The 26,306-nt window shown below is 36.8% G+C and overlaps 1 protein-coding gene across 1 annotated transcript in view; it reads right to left on the minus strand.

The window, feature by feature from the left end:
• VGLL3 (vestigial like family member 3) overlaps window positions 1-22,697 on the minus strand; it is a 156,909-nt gene extending 134,212 nt beyond the window's left edge. Inside the window, exon 1 of the mRNA XM_073892111.1 lies at window positions 22,321-22,697. The gene's annotated coding sequence lies outside the window, so the exon portion shown is untranslated. The remainder of the gene's footprint in view (window positions 1-22,320) is intronic.
• Window positions 22,698-26,306: the final 3,609 nt, after the last annotated feature.

The raw sequence follows: 26,306 nt of genomic DNA on the forward strand, positions 1-26,306 counted from the left end.
ATCCCAATCAGGGCCCTTAAATGGCTTGCAGATGAGACAAGACATGGATTCCCAGGGTGCTTAGGGAACTGGACAGGGCTGTTGTTACCAGAGCCCTTGAGCATTTTCACGGGTCTCTAGGCTTATATATCCCCTGGGATCATACTATGCCTATGTATGTTTGTCACCATGTTAGGAAAGTTGGGAAATTATCTTCTACTGTCCTTGCCCCTTCTTCCCCAATTACACTAAGTTCTGTCTTGAGTATCAGGCACTGGTGTGGTTCCAGGCAGAATGCTGACTGAATTCTCTGGCCTGGCAATGTGATGTGACTTAGTTTGGCCTCGGGGGTCATGGTAAGTCAGCTGATGGCTGTGATGCTCTATATCACTCTGGTCCTAGAGACTGAGGCAGGCAGTGGCACTGTAGACAAGGGACCTCAGAACAGGCCCAAATCTCTGCAGGTTGCTGTAGGAGAGGGTGTAGTTTTAGTTACGTTAGAATTCTTTAATCACTTAGAACCTTACTTTACACAGTTAGAGACAAAGACCTGGCCATTGGAGTTTCTGCCCATCTGAAGAAAAGAGAGCACATCTTTTAGATGCTTAGCATCATAAAGGGTAACTCCCAGGCACTGAATTAAGTTTAATGGAAGCCAGACTTGAGAACAATTTAATAGAAATACAAAACCTGGAGGCCATAAATAAGGACCTAGAAGCTCTAACTCTTTACTTGGGCTTAAGAGACTTAGAAAAAGGGGCGCCTGGGTGGCTCAGTTGGTTAAGCATCTGCCTTGGGCTCAGGTCACTATCTCAGGGTCATGGGTTGGAGCCCCGCATCGGGCTCCCTGCTCAGTGGGAAATCTGCTTCTCCCTCTCCCTCTGCCACTTCCCCTGCTTGTGCTCTCTCTCTCAAATAAATAAGTAAAATCTTAAAAAAGAGAGAGAGAGAGAGAGACTTAGAAAAAAAACTGGAGAAGAGTTATCAATCAAAATGTTTAGAAAAAATTAGGCTGATGGCAAATGGTAAATGGTCTTTAAATGGCAGATGGTGCAAGACACTTAGAATGCCAAGTACCTGCAACTAAAATGCCCTTCATTATACATCAGAAAAATGAAGTAGAACTTCAGAGAACATTAAAAAATACATTGAATGAAAACTCTAATCTTCAGGAAAGCATAAAGCTGCTTTCCCAAGTAGGAGGATAGAAAAGAAGAGCAGGTGAACCTTAAGTGAAATGCAATGACATAAAACTCTAAAGCGGTATGGAGTAAGTTTGAAAAGTAAAAGATCAAATTACTAGGTGATTGTTTGCTAAAGCTGAGCAATCCTGGTCTTCAAGAAGACAACATGGATTGCAGGAACTTGGAATTCCATAAAACAAATATACCAGAACCTAGAGACATCTTAGTAGAAGGTTGGAAGAAATGACTTGATGTGGTAGGTTGAATAATGGTGGCCCATAGGTTTCTATGTCCTAATCCCTAGAGCCTTAAAGGCAAAAGGGACTTGTTAGATTTGACTAAGTGAAGGATCTTAAAATGGGGAGAGTATCCTGGATTTTCTGGGTGGGCCCAATGCAATCACAAAGGTCCTTATAAGAGGGAGGCAGGAGGGTCAGAGTCAGAAAAGGAAATGATATGATAGAAGCAGACGACAAAGTGATGTGGCCATAAGCCAAGGAATAGAGGCAGCCTCTAAAAGCTGTAAAAGACAAGGAAAGGACTCTGCCCTTAGGGCTTCTAGAGGAAATGCAGCAGCCCTGCTGACACCTAATCTTAGTCCAGTGAAACTGATTTTGGACTTCTGATGTCCATACTGTCAGATAATAAATTTGTATTATTTTAAGCCACTAAGTTTGGGGTAATTTGTTATAGCAGCCATAGGAAACTAAGCACTTTCTTAAGAAGTCTTGAAGAGAAAGAAACCAAATGTACACTAAATTAGCTGAAGAAGGTAAAATAATCAATGCACTTAACGATCATATTAAAACTCTCCAAACTGAGAAAGTTTTGCTGCAATCAGAAAAATCAGTTAGGGCGCCTGGGTGGCTCAGTTGGTTAAGCGACTGCCTTCGGCTCAGGTCATGATCCTGGAGTCCCGGGATCGAGTCCCACATCGGGCTCCCTGCTCAGCAGGGAGTCTGCTTCTCCCTCTGCCCCTCTTCCCTCTTGTGCTCTCTCTCTCTCATTCTCTCTCTCTCAAATAAATAAATAAAATCTTTAAAAAAAAAAAAAGAAAAATCAGTTAGAAAGTAAAAAGCAAAAACTTCCCCAGCAGAAACTTCCTGTCCTCCTTGAACTGCATCAAGAAAAAGAAATGCATGCTCATGAAATATTCAATTTAGAGTGAATTTAACACACACAAAAAGAGGAACGTCTTTCCAAAGCAACTGAAAAGATGAGCTATGCATGTGAAGCATTGGACACATGCAAAATAGAAGCCAAGTCTTTCAGAAGAACTGGAAATAGTCACTGGCAAGTATCAGTGTCAGAGAATTTCCCACAAGAGAAAAGCTCATGATAACAGGTGGGGAACACTGATGTTTGAGAATAACTTTGATAACTTAAAGAAAAAAGTGGAAACTTTAGACAAAATTTTGTTGAGTTAGAACGGAATGTGGCTATTTTGAAAAATATCTTTATGTCTCCGATGTTCTAAATGGGACATTTGTCAGAGTCCCTGGAAGACCACCAGGGAATTCTCTGTATGAACAGGTCCTGAGGAAGGAGGTGCGTGATGCTGTAATGGGGCAGCAATCCAGGGTCCCATGGCTGGTGGGAACCAGATGCCACCCACAGGGGGTCAGGACCCCAGGAGAAAAAGATACGGCAGCTCCTCAACAAGACAAAGACAGAGATTGTCTTACTGCTTTTGCATGGAAGATACTAAGGATCTTCCTTTGATTTAAAACTCCCATCTGAATGGGTAGTCTGATCTTCCACCTCATCCTACCATCAGAAGCCATTTGTTACAGAAGGGAAAGCAAAAACAAACCTCCCCAGAAATCACCTCCTTTAAGGGACTTCCATGACCCTGGGCATTCTCCACTGGCAACAAATGTTTCTACACCTAGCACTAATTCAGTTTTCTCTCCACTCAACCTAAAAACAGAAATGTTTCAGCTTTTGGGTTGATTCTACCTTCCAATATGCTTACTTAAGAGATCCCAAACCACGATAAGGCACTTTCTTTTCTACTAAATTATTTTGATTTTTTTTTTCTCTTAGTTTTATTGCTATGAAGTGATTATACATTGATGCAAATGAAAGTTTTATAGAATTGTAAGTCTTAAGATAATGATTTATAACTTTAGACTATAAAGGTAATATATAAAAAGTAAAGATCTAAAGGTAAATTTTGTAAGTTAATTGATTCATTTTACTCTACTTCTAGGTAGTATAATTACAATGTTTTTGTTGTTGTCAAGGAGTCTACTAAAATAATCCAGAAATATAGCAAGTGTTTTTTTTATTTTTTTGGTCTTCCAAAACAACTTTGAACTTTTTTATATTTTGGCATTATTACCATTATTTAAGTGATTATACAATAGCTCAAATAGAAATTTTATAGACTGTAATTCATAGTATAGTGTTTTATAAATGTATTTTATAAGATGAGAAACTTATGAGTGAATGTTTCCATTTTACTTGATTTTTAGATAGTGTAATTACATTACTTTGTTGTTGGTATTTAGGAAGACTCTACTGTTGACCCAGAAAAAGAGCAATTTTTTCTCTCTTTTAAAGGAGGAATTTCCTCTTCTTTAGCTTCACTGTTATAGTTAAGTGATTATACAATTCTTCAAACGAAAGGTGACAAAAATTATAGTCCCTAGGATAGTATTTCATAATTATCATTTATTTAAAAGTGATTTCATGAGTAAACTGTTTCCTTTTCCTCTATTTCTAGATAGTGTTTCAATTGACAGTGTTTAAAAAGTCCACATGTGACATGAACTGTGGTAAGAGCTTTACAGGAACAGCCTCACATTTGGAGGCATTCAAAATGCCAAGCTCATTTTTATATACCAAGGGCTGAATCTATTCTAGTTATGAGACTAATAGGCTTACAGAGATAAATTTTAGGTTAAAATAAATACTTGTTCATAGGTGGCATTATGCTTAGCCTAGACCCCCCCAGATTCACTGCAAGGTGCTACTAGCCCCCCAGACCCTACTCTGTGCTTACTCTGAACTCCCTGGTCTCCTGCCAGTGCCTCAAGAGCATGAGCTCCTCTTCCCTTTTGCTCCCTCTTTTCCCTTTGCCCAAGATGCTTTTCTTCTTATTCTTTGTCTACCTCTTACTCTTTCATGTTTTAAATGGGATGTACTTAGAGAAGCTCTCACTGATTTTCCAACTGAAATTGATTCCTTCTGTTCCTCTTTATCTTCATACACTATACTTTTCTATTTTTCTTGGCTAATACTTAGGACAATGTGCCACTATATAATTATGTATGTGATGATTTGTTAAATGTGCATATCTGCCCCCATATCTCCAAAGAGTCAATCTATTCGATCTATTTTCTTCATTTACTATTTCCAGTGTTTTAGGGCAGGAGATGGAGGGGGTTAAGGGCATTTGGATAAAACAGTTCTTCCCTGTACACGTATATGACACAGGTTTTGCTGTAGTAACAATGATGTACAATATGCATAACAAACCACCTTTCAAATCTCAGGGGCTTATGACAACAAGAATTTACTATTTTCAATGGCAGTTTCTTTGTTTTGTTGTTTGTTGTTTTTTGTTTTTCTTTACAATCAGTACCCTGGTCTTGGTTACACCTGAGTTTCAAGTCTGTTCCACTTAATCAGATTGGTTTCTTACTCAAAGGCCCAGGATAAAGGAGCTATTTAGGCACCTTCTTCTCATGGGGGATGTCCCAAGCACAATAGGGCAAGCAGAACATAGCACATTCTTAAAACCTCCACGTGAGCCGGCATACTCTCAAATCTTTCTGTATTCCACTAGTCAAAGAAGGTCATGTGGTCCAAGTCAATAGAGCAGGGAAGTCAACTCTGCCCACTGGTAAAAACCCTAAATGCAGACAACATCTCCGTAGGGGGCTGATAGCAGTACACTTCTCACCTCACCCCAACCCTATAAACAACCCTCCTCAGTGCCTGACAGATTTATGAAGACCAAATATTTCATGAATAAATTTAACAGACTGTCCTCCAGAATGGTTTTAACAATGTACACCGTGTTTGTGAATGCTACTGGTACTGGTAGCATTGATATAAGGACTTTTTAATATTAACAATCTGATCAGCACCAACAAGTACCTACTTTAACTTGTTTTAAGGGTTTTTTTTCTTACATATATCAAAATTTCCCTTGAGAATTCTCTATTCATGTTTTTTGACAATTTTTCTACTGTTTCTTTTTTTTTTTTAAATCTGTGGTATTCTTAGCAAATGTAAATTAACCTTTTACAAGCCTGTGTTTTAAAATGTTCAGTGATTATTTTGAGGTGGAATTTTTTTGTTTTGTTTTGTTTTACATAGTTTTATCTTTTACCCTTTTCTTTGATGGCATGATTAATAAACCATTTCATGGACAACTTATGCCCCATAAAATGAACATACTATAATTTATTTAACCAGTTCTTCATTGTAGGTTATTTAAATTGTTTTCATCTTTCTCTTCTTTAAATAATACTGTGATGATCTTTGTATATAACCTTTTTCTAAAGATCCTAGAAAAGGATGGATCAAGTTGACAAATATTTTAAAAGTTCTTCACATATTTTCACAAATTACTATCCAGAGAGGTTGACCTGCTTTTCACTCCCTTACCCACCAGGGTCTTTCATGAGCCATCTATCTTCTCCATCTAAACAATAACATTATAGATATTTGGAACTAATTTAATGGCAAATATGTCACCTCATTTTAAAAAGTAATGGGCTCTGAAATTTGAAGAGATTCCTTTAAAAGGAAAACAGTTAAAGGATGTTTGGACACAGAAAGACTAGGAGGCACACATGGCCTGTTCTGTTGAGAAACCAAAGGAAAGGATTTTGGGAGCCAGAGCGAAGAGGGAAAAAAAGGAAGTGGCACCTTCTCGGGCTGGGCAAGGGAAGCCCCAGTGCAGGCTGTGTCAGGCCTCACACCCCACATCCTTCAGAGAACATCCCAGGTCTAGATCTCTGGCCTCACAACCCTCAGTGTCTCATAGGAGGAAGCCCAGCACAGCCGCAGGGGGCTGCCAAGCAATGTGGACAACCATCCCTGATGGTCCTAGCATAGGGTCCTCGGGCTGTGATCCCCACGCAGGTCCCTAGGAGTTCTGGCCACTGAGCCCCTGTAGTAGGAGTACAGAGCAGAGGGATTTCTGGTTCATTTAGGAAGGGGCTGAGCTCTGACCAGGGTCAGGCAAACTGCCTACCACGCAAACTGAAGTGCTCAATCTCAGCGGTGTGTTTCTTTCTCCCAGACTCCTCAGCCAAGGAGCGTGGGTGAGTCAAGGGCCTGCAGGGGGCTCCATTCTGACTTGGACACGCTCTCCTCCCTACTCGCCCAGCCCTCCCACGCTCCACCAGGCCTGCCCAGATGCCTCCAGGGTCAAAAGTGGGATTTGGACCTGGGCTTGACATTCAGTCTGTATCAGGACAGGGCATGACAGAGATGACAGCCTTTCCTGGGAGGAAAAGAAGAGATTTACCTCCAACGGCTTCAGGACTGCATTTCAGGAAGCCTCATGACCCTCAGTGACCGTGCTTGCATCTCCTCTCATTCTCTAAGGGATTGAATTCTTAGTTGTTACTTTCTGTTAAACTGGTATTTATGGAGGGCCCACAGTGTTCTGGGCACAGCACTATAAAGATAGCCACATGCAGAAGAATAAAACTGGACCATTTCCTTACACCATACAAAAAATAGACTCAGAATGGATGAAAGACCTAAATGTGAGACAGGAATCCATCAAAATCCTTGAGGACAACACAGGTAACAATCTCTTTGACCTAGGTTGCAGCAACTTCTTCCTAGAAACATCGCCAAAGGCAGGGGAAACAAAGACAAAAATGAACTACTGGGACTTCATCAAGATAAAAAGCTTTTGCACAGCAAAGGAAACAGTGAACAAAACCAAAAGACAACTGACAGAATGGGAGAAGATATTTGCAAATGACATATCAGATAAAGGGTTAGTATCCAAAATCTATAAAGAACTTATCAAATTCAACACCCAAAGAACAAGTAATCCAATCAAGAAATGGGCAGAAGACATGAACAGACATTTCTGCAAAGAAGATATCCAAATGGCCAAGAGACACTTGAAAAAGTGCTCAACATCACTCGGCATCAGGGAAATCCAAATCAAAACCTCAATGAGATACCACCTCACACCAGTCAGAATGGCTAAAATTAACAAGTCAGGAAATGACAGATGTTGGCGAGGACGCAGGGAAAGGGGAACCCTCCTACACTGTTGGTGGGAATGCAAGCTGGTGCAGCCCATTTGGAAAACAGTACGGAGGTTCCTCAAAAGGTTGAAAATAGAGCTACCATATGACCCAGCAATTGCACTACTGGGTATTTACCCCAAAGATACAAATGTAGTGATCCAAAGGGACACCTGCACCCCAATGTTTATAGCAGCAATGTCCACAATAGCCAAACTATGGAAAGAGCCCAGATGTCCATAAACAGATGAATGGATAAAGAATATATATATATATATATATATATACACACACACACAGAGATATATGTATTATATATAATATATATACAATGGAATATTACACAGCCATCAAAAATGAAATCTTGCCATTTGCAATATCCCGGATGGAACTAGAGGGTATTAAGCTAAGTGAAATAAGTCAATCAGAGAAAGACAATTATCATATGATCTCACTGATATGTGGAATTTAAGAAACAAGGCAGAGGATCATAGGGGAAGACAGGAAGAAACGAAACAAGATAAAACCATAGAGGGAGACAAACCCTAAGAGACTCTTAATCTCAGGAAACAAACTGAGGGTTGCGGGGGGTGGGGGGATGGGGTAACTGGGTGATGGGCATTAAGGAGGGTAAGTACTATGGTGAGTGCTGTGAATTGTGTAAGACTGATGAATCATAGACTTGTATCCCTGAAACAAATAATATATTACATGCTAATAATAATAATAATAATAATAAAAGACTGACAAAGACTAGGGGCCAGCTCTGGGAAGGCTCTTCCTCTGTAGTTTCCCTTCTATCCCTGTCCCCCGCACCATCACTCCTTTAGTGGAGAATTCAAATGCAGGTGGTGACCAAGCTAGGAGCAGCCTGGCAAGGCCCAAGCAGGCAGCCTCAGAGATCGGTGGTGGGTTGGGAATGGTCACTGATATTTTTCAAGCACATTAATGCAAAAGAGGAAATTAAACTTTACTATCTGACCTGACCAACTTCTGTGCTGATTTGGATAATAGTTTTTAAATATTATTTGTGTATGTGTACATTATCGACAATGTAATAAATACCAACCCTACACACATTTACACTTAATCTACATTATTAGCACGTACTCCAATAATTTCTTAAGTCTAGACAATCAGCAAAACTATAAATCAAGTCCTGATTTGTAGCATTTGCCTATCATTGTGTGTAAATACCCATCATAGCCTGTTTTAATGTGTACAATGTATAGTCACTGAATACAGGTTTGGGAAGAAATTCATAGATGCACATCTTCACACAGTATTTGCACCATAAAGATACAATAGACATAAATAACCTCAAGGACACAGAAAACCGGAACCTGTGGTATGATAATTAATAAGAGATGAAATTCGATATGTTACCTTTCTAGTAAAATGTATTTAAGTGTATGCAATTTAATCTTCAGCTCAAAAACGTCAGTAATTTGAACAATTGACTCTAGTTAGCTGGTGTGAACTGTCTCCAGCACATAATCCTATCCCAAGAAGAAAGGTATTATAGTTTATATTTCCATTTATATCTACATTTACTTAAACTCAAATACAAAATAAATAAATAATAATAATATACACTAACATATAAACATATATACACCTTTGTATGTGTATATATAATATGTATGTATGTGTGTGTGTGTGCATACATACTTCTAATTAATAGTCATTTATCAAGGACCCACTCTGTGTCAAGAATTGTACATCTCTCTAGGGGCACCTGGGTGGCTCAGTCGGTTAAGCATCGGACTCTTTGTTTCGGCGCAGGTCATGATCTGGAGGTCATGGGATTGAGTCCCACATCGAGCCCCACATCAGGCTCCTCAATCAGGGTGAAATCTGCTTGAGATTCTCTCTCTCCCTCTGCCCCGCCCCCCCAATCTTGCTCTCTCTCTCTCAAAATAAATAAATCTTTATAAAAAAGAAATTGTACATCTCTCAGAATCATCATGTAGTACAAATGTTTGCAATCTATGACAAATGGGCCAAAATAGCTTGCCACCTGTTTTTGCACTGCCAGGGAGCTATGTATGGCTATTGCACGCTTACATTATAAAAATAGTTATCCTTCCTGCAAGGATAGTTGCTTGAAGAGTTTAGAGCAACATCAATAATCAACTGAAGAACAAAGTAAATGATTTCTGAGGTTTTTGTATGAATCAACAGATGCTACTAATAATTCTTGGTCATTTATGTGAGAAGTCAATATAGAGTTTGAAGTGGCTGCAGAATCATTCTCTAAGAACAACATGCTTGGAACAACTATAAGTGACAGTATTTTTAAAGAAGTTGAGAAATGCTAATTCAGTACAACCTGAAGTAGAATCTGCTAAAATGTATTTCAACTGATCCTGGGAAAAATCAACTGATGTGGAACAGAAAAAGGCAAATTTGGATAAATTTACAAAGCTTGTGAAAATATAAGGTGTTTAAGTCTATATTTATTTATTACTCATCAGCAAGTACTTTCCACACAATATCTGAATCTACCGCATTATCAGCTAACAGCATCACTGTAAATTTCATTCACTCCGGATGGGTAGCTCTGTATTTTTTTTTTTTTGTCAGAAATAGAAGCTGAATATTCTGACTTGTCCTACCACATGGAAGTTTGATGAATTAACACTGGTTAACCATTTCTCAGCTTAAAGATGAGATTGGAATATTTTTCTCAATGAGAATTGCCCTTAGACAATATTAACAATTATTGAATAGTTTTGGAAATTAGCTTTTGCTGCAGACTTGAAAATGTTTCTTAATGAATTCAGTCTACAATTACAAGGCAAAACTGTGCTTATAGTGGAACATAAACAATGTCATTTAGTTAACTAATGTTACATGAATCATTAGCAATGTCAAGTTGCTCTATTCATTTATTCCTTTGTCAAAAATTAGAACAAGATTTCCATTTCCACAAATATTTAAAGATTGCATATTTTCCCAGATCAAACTGCAGTTCCAAGAGCATGCTTCCCATCATAATGAAAATAACAAAGGAAATTTCCTTATTTCAAAATCCATTTAACTTCAAAATTGAGAAGCTTCCACCTAAACTTTTGATTGAGAATGTTACTTTGCAATGCAGTGACACAATAAGAGACAAATATCAAGAGAAGAATATGATCGAATTCTAACTTGCTTCTAAGGGACAAATATGTGCAATTAAAATCATATGTTAGTGGACTGATATCAGTATTTGGCAGTATCTCTATAGTTGAGAAATCATTTTCAAAGATGAAATCTGTAAAATTTCATTTCAGATCAGCATTAACAAATGAATATTTGCAATCAATTTTTACGACAGGGAAAATTAATTTGAATCTCAATTAGATGAAATGTTATTAAAATAATTCTATAATTATACTAGATTGTTATTCTATTTTGAGTTCAATATATAAAAAATACAAAAATGCATTTTTTCTCTTGTTACATAAGTGCCTTCATAATATGCTCAATTTTGCCTCTTGGCCAACAAAACCTAAAATATTTACTATCTTGTCCTTTATAGAAAAAATTTGCTGACCCCTGATCTAATTGAAAACAAAATTAGTAGCCATATGTTAATTCTTCAGAATTTTCTGTGAAGGCACACTGCTTATTTGATTGCTGCACATAATCATGAGTAAAATGTCTTATAAATTTTATGAAACACCCATTAGAATAGTAATACATAATAGAGATTCTTCAGTCAATACTTAGGAATTTGGCATTAGATACATAGCCACTTAAAACAATGAAAGTAAACAATGTTACTTCAAATAAAATATTAATTGATGTAAAATCTATTATTCTTGACATATATTACAGTATTCCTCTGTGCCATATAGAAATACTCTATAAAATTGACCACTATATTTCTAGCTCACTATCTCCCAATTAAAGTTTGGTATACAATTCTATGTATTAGCAGGCTGTGCACCAAAATGCAATGTCAATCCAAATCATTGCATTGAGATAAGCTGCCTTCACATTCTCAATAAAACTGTCTTCAACATACATTCTTGAAACAAAGCCACTTTGAAAAGGGAACTCCTGTCCAGGATAAAATTATTCTTTTCTTATGGAAAAGAATCTCCTATTTTGCATTCAAAAGCTATTGATAATAAAGGGCTTAATAAGATGATTTATGTGATTGCTGTTTTAGCAAACCAACCTATATATCCCGGGGATTAGCGTATACATACTTGCCACAATTGATACTTCCTTTAGCAATCATTCACTTCTTGTTGTACTCAAGAGAACAGGATTTTTATTTTCCTGCAGCAGTTTGCTTCCTTTGTTTGCATTTGATGTGTAGATTATCATGTGGCCAAGTTTTCTAAAACAAATTCTAAATTTTCAATTTTGTACTGCATTTGTTTTCTTACAGGATTTACTGAACATAGAACATGACACTTCCTACCACGTTAAGTACATACACCATGGACTGAAACTTCCCAAACTATAAGTTTTCATAACAGAATAAATTATCTCACTGCTTTGTGAATTCCACACTTAAAAATTGTATAGTTATTTTTCTTATGAGTAAGTATATCTATATGCTCATCTAGTCTTTAAACTTTAAAAATCAAATTTAAATCTCAGGTCATTTACATAATACAACATGGACACACACACAGAAACACTATCAGACAAATGAGAAAAGAACACAACTGCCTTTCAGTAATTCATTCCTTAAGCATATATTTACTAAATATCTACCAAGTACCCAGCACTGCACTAGATGCTTAATTCAGCCAAATAATGGTTCTTGTAACACCCCATTTTTAGTGGAACCAAATGGGTTATCATTCTTTTAATGAGTGCTTTAAATATAATAATAGATTTAAAATATTTTAATATTATGTATTTCCCCCAACATAGAATAATTATGCTAGAAGAAAATGACACTGTTTATCTTTCTTCCCCAAGTTTTATTTCTAGTAATCTTTCAAAATGAGCACATAAAGTTGAATTTTATTCCAGAGACTAATTTCTTGAACTGGCCTTTGCTTTAGCTTGGATTTTGCAGTATGTTTTTTTATTCCAGGAAGATGAATATATTTAATATACTTTAAATTGCATCATATTTATGAGCTCTCAAGGGATCCATTGTTATATGAACCAAACATTATTGCATAATTATTGCTTCAGATGTCTCAAATTATGATGACTAATTAAATATACATAAAATACATTTATCAGTGAAAGAATTTCACAGGCTCAATTCCTATTCCCTCTTTTTTTTTAAATTATTCATTTTTTTTAAGATTTTATTTATTTGACAGAGAGAGACAGTGAGAGCAGGAACACAAGCAGGGGGAGTGGGAGAGGGAGAAGCAGGCTTCCCGCCAAACAGGGAGCCCGATGTGGGACTCAATCACAGGACCCTGGGATCATGACCTGAGCCGAAGGCAGACGCTTAACGACTGAGCCACCCAGGCACCCTCTATTCCCTCTTGAAAGTACTTGTATCCACTGCAGAAGAAGTTTTAAGGAGTGAGTATCACAGCAATTGAGAATATGATTTAGCATTAATATTTCATAGTGCAATTGAGGTACCTGTTTAACTAGAGAAATGCTAACATCCTCCCATCCTCCAAGTAAGTGTGACTCTTGGTTTCACTAATAAAATGATGTATAAGGCTCAAAGGAAGATATTGGCCTGTTTTTGTATATACATTTTATTTATGGTAAAATTTTATTTTATTATTAATTTAGAAGAGTGAAAGGGGTGCCTAGGTGGCTCAGTCAGTTAAGTGTCCTACTCTTGGTCTTGGCTCAGGTCCCGATCTCATGGGTCCTGGAATCAAGCCCTGAATCAGACTCTTTGCTCAGTGGGGAGTCTGCTTGAGATTCTCTCCATCTGCCCCTCCCCTGCTCTCTCTCTCTCTCTCTCTCTAAAAATAAATAAATAAATCTTTAAAAAAAAAGAGAATAGTGCAATGAAGAGACCCATATTTTTTTAAAAGAATAAAAATGTATCACTCCTTTCCTTTCTGAAGCCATAAACTATACAACCAATTCCACTAAATTCTAGTTCACTGGATTTCTATAGCTTAATTCTCAGATGAATCAGAAATCATAGCCAGTCACTTCTGACAAGGGAAAAATTCCCAATGTTATAACTGAACTGTGACCTAAAATAGTTTTCACCAGCTTGTAGTTAGTTGTACTCCACTTAGAATACAACACAAACAAATAAAAACAGTTAATGAGAAAATATACATCAATTACATGGTCTGAGAATGAGAACGATTTACTGATAGATGAGAGCTACTATCCTAATTGCCACTTTAGTACTCTTTTTTTTTTTTTTAATTAGAGTTATTTATTTATTTGAGACAGAGAGAGAGTATGAGCAGGAGGAGCAGAGGGCAAGGGAGAGAGAATCTCAAGCAGACTCCTTGCTGAGCACAGAACCCAATGCAAGGCTTGATTTCAGGACCCTGAGATCATGACCTGAGCTGAACCCAAGAGTTGGACGCTTAATTGAGCCACCCAGGCACCCCTCTTTCATACTCTATCTTATCAGAGATTTTCCCTACTTAAAATTTTTATATTTTAGAAATGACAGTGATTTATAATTAGTGATTTATTTAAAGTACTTATTTTGGTTCAATTAGTTGTGTACAAATGTGCCCAATTCCCTGTTTTGTTTTTCTTTTTACTATGCTACAGACTCATCTTTGAAATACAAAAGTCCAAGAACTATGGCTGCATGGAAGGCAAATACATTGTCCCTCACAAACCTTTTAACAAAGAATTCCAAGTAGGATGCACCTTAAATTCTTTCCTAATCAAAGATGAGTTTAATATCCAAACCACATTGGGATATGGTTGCCATTGGTGATAACCCTGTGATGTCCTGCAGCTCTGTGGTATGTGAAAGGTGCTGTTGATTAGTTTTCCTTCAAAATAATCCTGCGGGGAAGGGTGGAGAAATAATTTTCCCTGAGTTCTACTAAGGAGTAATTTATGCAGTAGTTCATGCAAAACAAAGCCTCTTGTCAAACTAGTCTTTGTGTTTACAAGTACAAGAACCTCTGAGTTCCTAACATCAAAAATATTTTGGGGGCGCCTGGGTGGCTCAGTCATTAAGTGTCTACCTTCGGCTCAGGTCATGATCCCAGGGTCCTGGGATGGAGACCCGCATCGGGCTCCCTGCTCAGTGGGGAGTCTGCTTCTCCCTCTCCCACTTCCCCTGCTTGTGTTCCCTCTCTCACTGTCTCTCTCTCCCTCTCTGTCAAAATAAATAAATAAAATCTTTAAAAAAAATATTTGGATGATTCAAACTGTTTGAGTTTAGCTCCTTTTCAATATAATTCTTTTTATAAATTTATATAAGCCAGTGCTTAATGCAAAAGCTTTATAGTATATTGATGTCTACAATTTAAAAATAATTTCCTACCACTTCCAGACAATTGCCCACAAATAGCAAGCCATTCTGGGAAAACAAAGCAAAATGGAATAGCAACAAAAATATAAGAAATGTCTTAAACATAGCAATAGCATTAGGAATTTTCAGAATTGCTTTCCTTTTTTCTTTAGAGGTCAGTGAAGTCCCTTCCTTCATCTCTTATAAATTACATTTCCATATTCCATCTTCATTTGTCTTTTTTAAGCTTAAAAGAAGTGACAGGGAAACCCAGGCCCAGCTGTTAGTGAAAGAATTAAGCATACTGTCTTTGCCTTAGTTGGGCACTACTTATATATCTAGGAATCCATACAGGACTAAAAATGATGTTAGGATGTTTTTTGAATCAATAAATTGTTAAAAGCAAATAAAATATTTTTCTAAAAAAATAAGAATTGCTATATTCCTTTAAGCTGTCAAAACCACACATGCTAAAATACTTTTAATGCTTTTTTTAAAAAAAAAAAGCAGACCTGTATCTTCTCCCTCCTTTGGTAATCATACCCTCCTAGAATTGCGGGGATACCAGAATCTGTCCAATAGTATTACTGGAATCGTACTGAACACTTTAAACCCCGCTCAGAAAGGCCATTTGACATCTCGAGATTGGCAGCACCTACTCATAATAAACTAGGGAAGTTCTATATGAATGGATCTGGGAATTGCTGGTATCCTGGTACAAAGGTAGACTTGGATCTTTACACCTCCTCCCTCCGCAGTGTCTGCCATCAATAGTCAAGGCCAAAACAAAATACAAATTCTACACATCTAAAGGAAAGCGTTATCAGTAATAGCATATGCTGCTTATTACCAGATGGCCTTAACTCCACACCAGAAATTCTAAGTTACTGGAGAATAGTAACAACACTGTTGAAATAAATTTCTAGGCCCAAGATGCAGGGCTCCTGCTGGGGTACCACATCAGCAAACTGAAACTCACATAACATTTGTGTCATTGTAAATGCTCTGCGTGACAATACAGACAGTATATCCAGTTGGCCAATCACCAAACAGCAAGCCAACTCTGGGCTCTAGACTTACTTCCTTTTCCTTCTCACTCCAAAGTTGACTATGTGGCCCCAGCCAATTAGATAGTTTTCTATTTTTATCCCCTTCCTTGTTCTTTATTCTTTATCCTACAAAAGCTTTCTGCCTTCTGCCCCATTCTGCAGTTCTCCAAATGGAGACTTTATGAAGTGTTAAAGTTTGTATAACCTAAATTATCTTCTTTAAACATTTTTTTTTTTTTTTTACCATTACCGAATCTAGAGAAGGGAGGGGAAAAGGTATAGACTGTTTTTTGCTGTGCAGTGTGCTTCTAGGACTAGAAGTAGGAGTATTATCAAGGAGCCTGCTGAAAATGCAGATTTTTAGGATCCACCCCAAATATACTGAATCATAATCTGCCATTTAACAAGATTCCCTAGGTATTATGGACTAAGTGTCATGTCCTCCCAAAATTCATATGTTGAAATTCTAACCCCTGATGTTATGGTATTAGGAGGAAGGGCCTTTGGGAGGTGTTTATGTCATGAGCGTGGAGCCCTCATGAATGGAACAAGTGTTCTTAGAAAAGAACCCAGAGAGCTCTCTGGCCACATGAGGAAATAAGCCAAAGTTGGAGGTCAATGAGCCAGGAAGTGGATTATTATCAGTGCCTTGATTTTGTACTTCCTAGCCTCCAGAAATGTAAGAAATAAACGTGATAAATCACCCAGTCCATAGTATTTTTATTATAGTTATCCAAATAGACTAAGATATTTGGTGATTAGTATACATATTAAATTTTGAGAAGGAAAAGGTGGAGGATTGAAGGAAGTCTGACCTGAGATTTCCCCTCTCTAAGTGAGAGAGTGAGCTCACCCAGTTTCAAATTAATGCTACCCAATTGAGTTTCCTTTCTTTAGGGGAGTTGGTAAATTGTAAGAAACAAAATCATATTGCAGTTCATCAACTTTAATGTGTGGACATAGATAAAGACATATTCTGTTATCTCCAATAGATTTGACGATGAAAACCATTGGCTTCATCTACTTTGTATTGTTTAAATGTTTTATAAGAAGCATGCATAAAACTAAATAACAAATGAATCTGCATTCAAATAACAAATTATATTCCATTGTGCGAATGTTGAAGCCAACATTAAAAATAATTAAATTAAAAATTGAAAATTCTGACGTCACTTAGAGGTGACACCCTACATCATAAAGATTCTTATACAACTTTGAAAAAGAAGCCAAACTAATTTAAAACAATTTTAAAATAAATATATGCTAGATAATATTTAATATTTTAGGAAGAAAGTAGATTACAACCCCCCCACCTCCCTGACATACATACATACCACACATGCACACAAAAGTTGGTTTGAAATAACTGTTCTATCTTTAGTGGATAAAGAGAAACAGGAACATTGAGCAATTTTCTACTGTGTGTTCAAGTATAACATCAAGATATTACCAAGAGACATTATTATAATTAGCCATAAACATGTTGTTTCCTAAGTATAATGATTCTAATGGATTCCTTCTACATGATTTACTTCTTTGCTATTGCCGAAAAAGATGGTCCAAAGAAGAGCCATTTTAGTTAAATTTGATTAATAGCCCTTGCTTCTTTGCAAAACTGGAATTATAAGAGCGTAGATGGATACTCAACAATAAAAGTAAACAAAGACAACATGGTTTATACAAGAGACTCTTAACTGAACTATTAGGCAAGAGTGTCTATGGAAGAAAACAGAAAAATGAAAGTCCTTTAGTGTATATTGTCTTATAGAGAATAAATGAACGATACCCTAAGACATTAATGCAGTGTTCTGTAGAACTAATGGAAAAAAGGCATTAGAGAAATCTTGGGAACTGAACTATATGTACAAACTTATGTAATAATTTGTTACAAATAACTGATTTTTAAGAAAGATAAACAAACAGAAGCATTTTGTATTATCTTTCTGTTAACTAGCATTCATAAAGTCATGTTTGAACTACTTCATGATTCTCTGTCAGTACAAGTGGATTCATAGGATAGAATTTCCATTGACTTGATTAAACTCTACAAATATGGCTTGTGTAGAGGTCCTCTGCAGAGACACATAAATTACTCACCCAGATTAAGTAAAAGGCATATATCCATCATCTGCTCTATGTCCAAACATTCACAATCAAAAGACAAAAAAAAAAAGTGTTCAAAACTCTAAAAATTTATTTTATAGGTTTCCAGTGTTAATTCTAAATGATAACTCAAACTGAATGAATTGTTTTGTCTTTAAAATTCATTTTGAAATGAATTAGAGAAATATGGGAAAAGAAAAAAAAATAATTAGCTTACCTATTAACTGCTTTCTATATTTCAGGTACTCTGCTAAATACATTCATCATCTCACATAATATTTACAAAACTTTGGGTTAACTACTGTTTTAAATCTCCATTTTACAAATCAGAAAAATAGAACAATGAAAGATTACATTAGTAAACCAAATTCACATACTTCAATATGGTAGAACAAGTGAATTAAAATGAAAGAAGATGCTATGAATACAAATATCTTTCATATATAAGTATGTTCAGTTAAATTGTATGCATATGCTAAATTCTGAGCATTTCTGCATCTTTTATCTGTCTGGATTTTCCTATAAAAATTCTTTTTTTCCCCTGAAAGCGTACAAAAGATTCTGCTTCCAAAAATATTTATTTACTTTACCCTTTCTCTGTGACTACAGTGATTGATTGCTTTGTGATACTTTCTTTATCTAGAGAGAAGTGGTGGACAAAAATGTTATGTGCTGCACAGAGGTAAATAAACAGAAAGAGGCCACCAGTAGACAAAACTGCTGATAATTGGTGATGGTTCTAATACCATTTTCAGAATGATAATGAAAGCAGAGTCTGGGCTACATAAATCTGACAGAAGAAAATAGCAAATATAGAACATTTTTCAAGAAGCATAGCAGTGAGGAGAAGCAGGAGGTAGTAATTTAGAGAAGAGTCATAAATTAGTTTCTTTATTATTTTTTATTTTTTTAAAGATTTTATTTATTTATTTGAGAGAGAGAGAATGAGAGATAGAGAGCACGAGAGGGAAGAGGGTCAGAGGGAGAAGCAGACTCCCTGCTGAGCAGGGAGCCCGATGCGGGACTCGATCCCAGGACTCCAGGATCATGACCTGAGCCGAAGGCAGTCGCTTAACCAACTGAGCCACCCAGGCGCCCAAATTAGTTTCTTTTTTAAATTAGATATAAAGACTTTACCATTAAAGAAAAATAAATGTATCATGCAAAAAGATATTGAAAACTCCAAAATGAAAAGACATAATTGAAGGAATATGAGAGGTAGAGCAAGTAAAAGGATAAAGAACACGGCTGCAGGTTTTAGGCTTGGCAAGGAGGAAGGATATTTCTGTTGAGTCTGGAATTTAAAAAAAAAAAAAAGTAACAATGGGAGAAAATATCATAACCACTGTCCTTTGGAGATTAATCTTCAGAAAATACCGTAAATGGGATAAATTTTAACATATAAAGAATGCTCAAAACTAATTATAAAAACAAACAACCTAATTTTAAAATGAACAAAAGATTTGAACAGATACTTCACCAAAGAGGTATAAAGATGGCTAAAAACCACATGAAAAAAATGTTCAATATCATTAGCTCTTAGGGAAATACAAATTTAAACCATGAAGAGATTCCACTACAAACCTATTAGAATGGCTAAAAATATTCTGACAATACCAAGCATCTACCAGATGCAGACAACTAAAACTTTCATACATTGCTAGTAGGAATGCAAAAATATTACAGCCACTTTGGAAAACACTTTGGCAGGTTTTTGTTTTGTTTTTGTTTTAAGTGAAACATTCACTTACCATATGACCCACCAGTTCCACTACTGGGTACTTAACTTAGAGAAATAAAAACTTATATGCATACAAAAACCTCTACACAACATGTTATAACAGCTCTGTTTATAACCACCTAAACTGGAAACAACTGGACTCAAACGTCCTTCAGCACATAAACTGATAAATGAACTATGGTAAATCCATACAGTGAAACATTACTCACCAATAAAAGGGCTAGGACTATTGATGAGGCAACAACTTGGATGAATTTCAAGACATTGTGCTGAGTAAAAGAAAAATAGCCTCAAAATGTTATATAATCTATGATTCCATTCACATGACATTCTCAAAAAGCTGTAGTGATGGAGAACGGATCAACAATTGCTGAGGCTTAGGAATGGGGGAGGGTATGTCTATAAAAGGGTGACAGAACTGTTCTGTACCCTGATCGCGGTAGTGGTCACACAAACTTTATATTATATACATATTACATATAATAGTATATATTATTTATATTAAAATATAATAATATTTTATATTACTATTATTTATATTACAATATATTATATAAAACAAATTGTGTGCGTTAAAAATCCTAACAGTACACAAGAAAGTAATTGTACTGAATAATAATTTTAAAAATACGTTTCAGAGTTGGTCTGATGAAAGAACACAAAGCAAAGTGAGAGCTAAATTGCTTTGTATAACAAAATAATTGGCATTACGGAGTTGCTTTCTGGCTGCAAGTGTAAAATACTGGGAGACTCAGAAAGAGAATGGAAGAAGGGAGGACTTGCAAAAAACACCCCAGCACTTGGGGTAGGCCAGTGAAAACTCCCTGATGCAAGAGTAGTCAACAAAAAACATCAGTTGGTATGGTTTTTCCTCTTTTCTTGGTTATATTTTCCCTCTGTTACTTCCAGATCGTCAATACAAAAATCTAGTTCTCGTACAAAAGTTTCACGTTACAGTGACTTTGATGAGTATAGAAGAACTGGCCTCTGCCCATTCATGGCAGCAGCTGAAGCCACATGCAAAGAGAAGAGCTGCTGCTGAAAATGAAATGGTGAAAGAACACTGAGAATCCAAAGGAGTAGAGGCGGGGTGAAAAGCAAACAGCCCCCTCTTAAGGATTCTTCTGTTACATTGTGATGGGTGTTGCATCTCTCATGAAATGAGATTTATATCTAGTCAAGGAAAAGACAAAGGAGCTCGGGAGCTCTTGGGTTACACGTATATAACTAGAATGCCGAGGTACCCTCTGAATTGTGCCAATAATAATCACCATTTGGGAACTTGGCAAACATAATTTCCATAATTTAAGCTATTTGATATCTAAACTCCTTTATATAGAAGACATTTTTCCATAAAGTCAAATTTTTAAATTATTAAATCAGATTCTAGCAATCATATTATTAACTTTTCTTCAAACTTCTTCAATCACATTAACTTTCCCACACCTCTGTAACTCACACACTCACCATTTTATTGTAATGTTTTTAACTCTATAAAAATCCACTTGAGCATCTTATAAGACATGGAAGATAGTGGTATTCGACATGACATCATGAAGTGACCATCTATCTGTCATCCCTGGGTGGCTTATGACCTCCTGGACACCAAGCTTTCTCCAAACCAGTAATAGCCTCGTAATGTACTGTGAGCTTTTATGCCATTCTCACACTGTTGATCACACTATCTCAATCAAAGTATGCTAAAGAAAAAAGGATGATGTCATTTGTAGGCAATTACAAGACAACTGAGAAGTTTACAGGGTTCTGAAAAATTCTATAACATGTAAATAGCACAACCCTTTGGTTTTACTGCAGATTTGCTTAAAACAGACAGTAATATGTAGCACTGTTATTATTATCCTTGAAAGAATATAACTTTAACAAGACTTGTTAGCTCTTACTTCACTTTTATTTACTTATTTTGGGACCCTTGAACAACACAAGGTTTAGGGACACCAGCACCGCACCCACACGGTGCCTTTGAAAATCCAATATAACTTTTGATTGCCCAAAATCCTTAACTACTAATAGCCCTCTGTTGACCAGAAGTCTTACTGATAACATAAACAGTCAATTAACACATATTTTGTATGTGTATGATATGCTGTAGTCTTACAATAAAGTAGGCTAGAGAAAAGAAAATGTCATTAAGAATATTTCTCCTCTCACAACCAAAAATAAAACAAAACAAAACCCCTTCTCTTGTCCCCATCTTCTCTGCCACGTACTGCCTCTTTGTAGGAAAACTCAAAAAACTGGTGGAAAGAGTCTTCACCACTAGCTGTCTCCAATCCCTCTTCCTGCCATTCCCTCTTTTCTCGGTTTGGTTTTGTTTTCAATTGTGGATAAATACAATTTATGCATGGATAAATATATGTGTCTGTTTATGGATAAATACAATTATGTTATGACACATAAAAAAGAAAATGTCATTAAGAAAATCATAAGGAAGAGAAAGGACATTTACAATACTGTACTGTATTTATAAAAAAATCTATATATAAGTGGACCTATGCAGTTCAAATATATGTTGTTCAAGGGTTAGCTGTATATATTTTCTTTTATCCCTCACCCCCCATTGCTATATTGCTCTGCTGGGGCTGACATAACAAAATACCACATACTAGATGACTTCAACAACAGAAATTAATTTTCTCACAGTTCTGGAGGTCGTTAAGTCCAAGATCAAATGTCGTCAGGGTTGGTTTCTGGTGAGGGTTCTCTTCTTGGCTTACAGATGGCCTCTTCTCTTTGCTCCTTTGGGAAGGGAACATGAATTCTGGTGTCTCTTCAGTCTTCTTATAAGGATATCAGTCCTATGGGACCAGGGCTCCACCCTTATGACTTCATTTAATCTTAATTACCTCCCTAAAGGCACTGTCTCCAAATACAGTCACATCAGGGACATAGGGTTTCAACATATGAAGTGGGGCACATTCTGCTTCATATTTAGGGGGATACATTTTGTCCATAACACTTGCTTTTGTTGAAGCCTTTTTTTTTCTTCTTCAAAGATACTGCTTATTTTTCATCACCCTTATTTCCATTTTCTGTTCTAGAGTCCATGGAGAAACAGTTTAAGACCACCCAGTGGTTGCTCTTACCCATTCAGTGGCCTGAACTGTGGGAGCTATAGACCAGTCTTCGATGGTGGGCTGGGTGCTCCACTCTTCCTCAGGGACCTTGCTGAGGCAGGGAGGACACCTGCGCTCCTTTACACAGCAGGAAACCTCAAATTCAGTAGCAGAAAACTCAGGAGCCGGAGTGGTCCATTCACCTTCAAATTCCCCTTGGTCACAGCCTTTTCAGCAGAGGTGCTCTTCTTTTTCATTTCTTCCGTATCTCTGCAGTAGACACCAGGCATGACCTCCCGCGGCTTGTCACGGGAGATGGTGCTGCGCATGCGCAGAACTTCCCGGGCCCTGCAGGTCAGATTCGCTGAGTGAACTCCTTTGTTGCTGTGTGAGATGGTACTGTCCACATGGTACAGAGGAGGGTCTGTGTTACACAGAGCAATGGTAGGCAGTTAACATAAGACTCCTCTGTGAGAGGCTGGTGGTCAGCCCTGGACTCGGTAACCATCGGGAAGTCTCCGCTCTCACAAGGCTGGCTGCCTGGATCTGATTAGCGAAGGCGCTGGAAGTGAAGCAGCCAGCAATGGGAGTGGCTCCAGGGGCTCCAGGGGCAGAAAACTTCAGCACAACTCCCTGGCCAGTATTCCTGGAGGATGTTATACACAGACACCAGCTGAGTTTTCAACTAACAATGGCACAAGCTGATAGTGGCAGCTTCTCCCGGGTTCTCTTTAATTTATGGTGTAGATGCCACCACTTTTCCCTTTGTAGATGTAGTGTTCCCTTTGGAAGTCAAGGCTGGTGCCACCCAAATGGGATCCTGCTACAAAAATTTGAGGACATCCTCTTCCTTTGTTTGAAGGACATCAAGGGCTCTGGATATTGTGAAAGTTTCCCTTTAAGTTACAAGACGGAACCCAGTACAATACTGTATGTACTTCTCTCTGGGTCGCCTGGAAAGACTTTTTCCTTTTTTTTCCCCCCCTCTTTTTCTTTTTTTTAATGAGTCACTCAGATTTTATGGAGAAATTTGCAGCAAGACAGAAATATACCTGGTGAAGAATTTACTTTTTCCTCTCTATGACAATCTCTTTTACTAAAAATGTATCTCTTGTTTCTTTTCTTCAGTATAACTATTTCAGAAAGACCCTTGAATCTTCAGCGGCTGATTTAGGAAATTGTATGATCTGAGAGTCAAATGTAGCTTCTGAGTTCCTGGACTGAATAGTGCTGCTCTCTGATTTAAAATCAATAACATGGCAAAAAAAAAAAAAAAAAAAAATTCACCGTTCGTTTTCCTCACATGAAAAGTGATAGGAGAAAAGGTATACTTTTAGTGATGTGATTTGAGCGTTTTGGCAGCACAACACTGAGATATTCACCCTGTTAGAGAAAGGGTAAATATGTACAATAAGGGGGGGGGAGGAAAAACAAAAAAGAAATAAAAAAGAAAACACAAGCGAGAAAGAAACTAAGAAAGGAAAGAAATCCCAAAGTATGGGTTAACTAATTAGTTGAAAATACTGTAACAGCTCATTGGGCAATTTTGTAATCAGATGAGCCCAAGGGATGAATATGATCAAGTTTATAACAGTTCATTTTCTTTGAATGCAGCTGTATACAATGCCTCAGGAGATTCTAGAAGCAATGAAACTACAGCGACTCTTTTGATTAATAACATATTCAATCCCTAAAATCCATGAACAGAAACACATATTGTTATGCCTTCAAGGGTATCCATAGATGCTAGGAGCCCCTTCTGGAGAGAGAGTGAAGTAGCTGGAAACCTCCTGTGAATGGCCATCTTAATTGTGTTGCCTTCTTAAAGATGGTCTTTTAAAAGTTTTTTTTTTGAAACAAATAATGCAAGATATGTTAGGAAAAAAGAAAAAGAAGAAGATAGCAGGAGGGGAAGAATAAAGGGGAGTAAGTCGGAGGGGGAGACGAACCATGAGAGACGATGGACTCTGAAAAACAAACAGGGTTCTAGAGGGGAGGGGGGTGGGGGGATGGGTTAGCCTGGTGATGGGTATTAAAGAGGGCACATTCTGCATGGAGCACTGGTGTTATGCACAAACAATGAATCATGGAACACTACATCAAGAACTAATGATGTAATGTTTGGTGATTAACATAACAATAAAAAATTTAAAAAAAGGTTTTTTTTTCATTTTTTTCTTTGTATCTAAGTTCGTAGGGTTAAACTACGCTGTGATTGCCATAATTGTTATTTCTCCCCCAGTGATTTTATAGCCAACAAGGGAACATTAGCACCCACTGATTCCTTGTGGAAAATAATCTATTTAAAGATACTTGCTTCAGTTGAATCTTTTTTTAAATGCTTCACTCCATTATTTTATTAGGGAGAAATCTGCACTAAGGCAGAACTGGAGCTTCCAAAGAATTCACTTGTCTCCCTATTTATTCTTCCCTGGATGTCATAAGCCTCTGTTGATAGCAGCCCAGATGGGTGGTAGGGAAGCAATTATGATTAAAAACATGATGGGAATTCAGAGAGCCGCAGGATGTCTGCAAATATCAAGGACTCTTGTTAAGGACCTAATCCCACACTCATTATATGACTTCTTTCTTAGGGTTGTCTATCTCTCAGTAATTACTGGGTTATCAAATATATATATTTACTGTAGTACACATAGACTGATTCAGCTCTTTGAATAGTATTTTATATATTTAGGTTAGACACAGAAATATCTTATAATATCTAGGAATCTTTTTCCCTTCAACTGAAGGAAATTAAGAGAATTCAGTAAACAAATAAATTAAGTAGTATGATTTTGCTCAGCCGTGTCTGGCACATATAGTAAATGCAAATTTCCTTTTCTTTTATCTTTTCTTCCTAAAGCCAAACGTATGTCACTTAGGGAAGGGAGAAAAACCTACAGTAACTACAGTATAGGTAATTTTAAAAAATTAAAATAATCTCTTGTTCCTTTCAATACTTTTGAAAGAAAAGGAATAAATGGTATCTAAAATAAAGGAAAATTCAGAGTTTAAAGCATAATATGTACCTCAGAGAATATAGTTCGTTGGGGCCTATGTGGTCCTGTTTATAGAGTTTTCGTTATGTGAAAAGTTGATGAAAATTGTATCTCATTGATGTCAGGTGGTGTAGGTAGTAAAATCAGCTATAGTTTCAAGCTAGAGAATTTTTGAGAAAATAGCAACTTAAGGATAAAATGGAGTTGAGGTCAATAATGGCTAACAAACTAGTTAATAGATGATTCTAAAATAAATATTTGTTCAGAGAACTGTCAAGGATATACAAGGAGATATAAATGGACAAAGGAAGTAACATGGTAATGGTTGAAGGGAAAAATTTGACTTCAATATATATTGTAGCTACTAAAACTTTTCAAGGCTACAAGCATCTTCACGCCACAACTCTAATTCAGAGCAATGCTAGGTTATTAGCAAAGCACTGAACACCCGCCAAGAATTACTTATTGTAGGGGAGGTATTAAATCACATGTGAGTTCTCTCTTAGGAAAAATTCAATGTGCACACAAACAAGAACAAGTATGTTTGGTGAATATGAGGTTAAAACATTCTA

This window comes from Callorhinus ursinus, unplaced genomic scaffold (assembly GCF_003265705.2).
Source record: "Callorhinus ursinus isolate GAN/ISIS: 27379988/994484 unplaced genomic scaffold, GSC_fseal_2.0 scaffold1, whole genome shotgun sequence".
Lineage (NCBI taxonomy): Eukaryota > Metazoa > Chordata > Mammalia > Carnivora > Otariidae > Callorhinus > Callorhinus ursinus.